General features: G+C 38.1%; 1 pseudogene; it reads right to left on the bottom strand.

Annotated features, from left to right (window-relative positions):
* Window positions 1-1,068: 1,068 nt before the first annotated feature.
* LOC114047337 lies at window positions 1,069-1,914 on the bottom strand (annotated as a pseudogene).
* Window positions 1,915-2,873: the final 959 nt, after the last annotated feature.

The raw sequence follows: 2,873 nt of genomic DNA, 5'->3' as shown, positions 1-2,873 counted from the left end.
AGTTAGAGTCACTTTGCAAAAGTTCACTTGGTTAATAGCACATTCAATTCACTAGACATTTATTAAGCTTCTACTGTGTGCAGAATATTGTGGTAATCACTAGAGGAGATTCTAAGTTGAGCTAAGATGAATTCCTTTTCTATGAAGTTTACAGGCTTTAATAGTGGGATATGGTACACATACCGATAAACATACAGATATGCATCTGTAATAATATTGATACAAATGTTTATATATTGTTGTGTTGTATATTGACTTAAACATTCTCTCAGGTATGCAGATAATAACCCAATCCCATCTATTTTGTAGACTCATGTACATGTCCTCCCATAAGTTTACCACAGAAGGTCCACCCAACATGCATCAATCTTCCTCAATTTCCTCTGATATACTGAGGATATCAATAGTATCACACAAGCTGTTGACCTGTTATCCCTCACTCTAGCCACAGGACAAACTCATCTTCTTTTTTGTTCCTACATTTGCCTGATGACATCTTTTACTCAGGTTATTTTTAAAAGTCACACACATACATACACATATACACATACACACATACATATATGTACATATGTATGTATGTTACAGTGTGCTCATAACCATCATGCTCTTCACCATTATACTCCATGTGAAACTATTTTCCAGTTATTATGATTTTCTTTTAATTGAAGTCATACAACAATACCAATAAAAATATTGATATTAAAATTGAGGAAAAGATTGAGATCATTAAAGAGCTTTGTGATATCCTAAAGGAAAGATATAGCACACTCTCCTTTTATTTTATTGTGGACCCAGCTCATTGTCTCCAGGGTATTTGTTCTGTGAAGTTTGGATTCAGTCAAAGGGCTATGCTTGAGGACTTAGAGGACCACATGTGGCCTGAATGCCACAGGCTCCCCAACCCTGGCTTTAGTCTGTCCAATATACTGATTGATGTGTTCTATAGATCTTCTATCCAACTGCCCAGCATAATCCAGAATATGGACATCCTTCATTCAGTTCCAACCCCCACTTTTTTTTTTTTAGTTATTCCAAATATTTTAATGAGAGTTCTGTGCAAGGCATTTAAAACACCAGTTTGTGAGGATAAACTCCTTTGGAGAGAGAGAATACATAACGCAGGGAGGCAGGGAGCTGAGGAATTTTCTTGATTTGGGGCAGGATCTGAGAGTCCACTGTTTTCTGATCAGCCTTTCGCTGCTCTGTAATCTTGTATTTCTCTTTTTCTGTGTCAAAAATTTCTCCTTTTTGGTGTCTAGGTTTACGGAGCCTCTTCTTTAAGTAAGCATCAGTAAGATGATTTGGAATTTTTACACCTGAAAGGTTAACCCTGGTACAGGTGGCAATGAGAAATATCTGATGGGTCCTTCTCAGAGGAACACGGTTGATGGTCAGAGGTCCAGTCACCATTAGCAAACCACTAGCCAGCTGCTTCAGGAAAACCACTCTCTTGCCCCTGTGAGGGCCAGAGAGCATGATCGAAACCATACCTCGGGTGATGCTAGATCGAAGTCTCCTCACATGCTGGCTGAAGAGCTTTTTGCAATGACTTAGCAGCTATCTAGGCACAAACTCAGTGGGGTAATACCTTGGCATCTTGTGAATCTTTACCACATGAGTTCCTCCATTCTTATCACCACCAACTGGCTTTGAAATAGTAGCAGACACCTTCTCTTTCTTTTTCCTTTCAATCTGGGTTTTTGGGGCAGCACATTTCTGCTTGTACATGGCTGTCTTGGAATACGTTGTACACCTAGAGTATCTACTGATCCCTCGGGCCAGGACTGAGTTTGCACTGCAGTGCTTTCGAGACTTTTTCACCACCTTTTCAGCCACATCTTCTTTCTTGAGTTTTTTTTCCTTTTGGATCTTCTTTTCCTTTAGTTCCTTTGGGGTTTTTTTGTCCTCCATCTTGAGAGAAGGGAAAGAGTACTCTCCACCTTTTTTAAATGTTCAGGACAACCTCTTTTGCATTATTCTATATCTCTTCCAAGAGGTTTTGGAATGTTGGAGTGCTTGATGCAAATAGGACACCATTATCCACAATCAGGAATATCTAAAGGAAGATGTCAACCTCCATAGAAAATCCTTCTTCAGTTTAGAGTCCATGAAAGAAAAGAAGATAAGCACTCTTTTAGTAAAGATGGAAGAGTTTCTAGTGTCCTTTACAACAGAGATAAATATAACACACAATGATGTGATAATGAAATCTGAAAGGTACTAAACAAAGCACTATATTAGATAAAGTGAGATCATCAGGCAATCAGTCAATAGACATTGATTTAGAGCCTACTACGTGTGAAGGATATAAAGAAAGGCAAAAGATAATCTTTCCTCTAGGGAGTTCATGAACAAGTGTTCTCTCTCTCTTTCTGTCTCTGTCTCTCTCTCTGTCTCTCTCTTTCTCTATCTCTTTCCATATACACAAATATGTATAGGCAGATAGGTAGATAACTAAACCTATCTATAACTATATCTGTGAAGAACTAGAATTAAAAGAAATTGGGAAAGACTTCCTGAAGAAGATGGGATTTTAGCCTAGACTTTAAGGAAATCAAGGAGTCCAAGATTCAGAAATGAGGAGGGAAAATATTCTAAGCACAAAAGATAGCCAGTGAAAATAACTGAAGTTGGGAGATGGAGTGCCTTTTTCATGGAGATGAAAGGGGATTGGTATCACTGGATCAAAGAATACACAGTGGCTGGGATGTGGGGGTTTAAGTATAAGAAGACTGGTAATCATAAATATTCTGTAAACTTAAGCAGTGTGTAGAAAATAAATCCAGCACCATTGTTTAAAGGATTATAGAATTATTTTTGGCAGCTAGGTGGCATAATGGAATCAGAAGTTTTGAGTTCAATGCAGTCTT

Source organism: Vombatus ursinus, unplaced genomic scaffold, assembly GCF_900497805.2.
Source record: "Vombatus ursinus unplaced genomic scaffold, bare-nosed wombat genome assembly UNPS02014786.1, whole genome shotgun sequence".
Classification (NCBI taxonomy): Eukaryota; Metazoa; Chordata; class Mammalia; order Diprotodontia; family Vombatidae; genus Vombatus; species Vombatus ursinus.
This window is presented reverse-complemented; position numbering and strand designations above follow the sequence as displayed.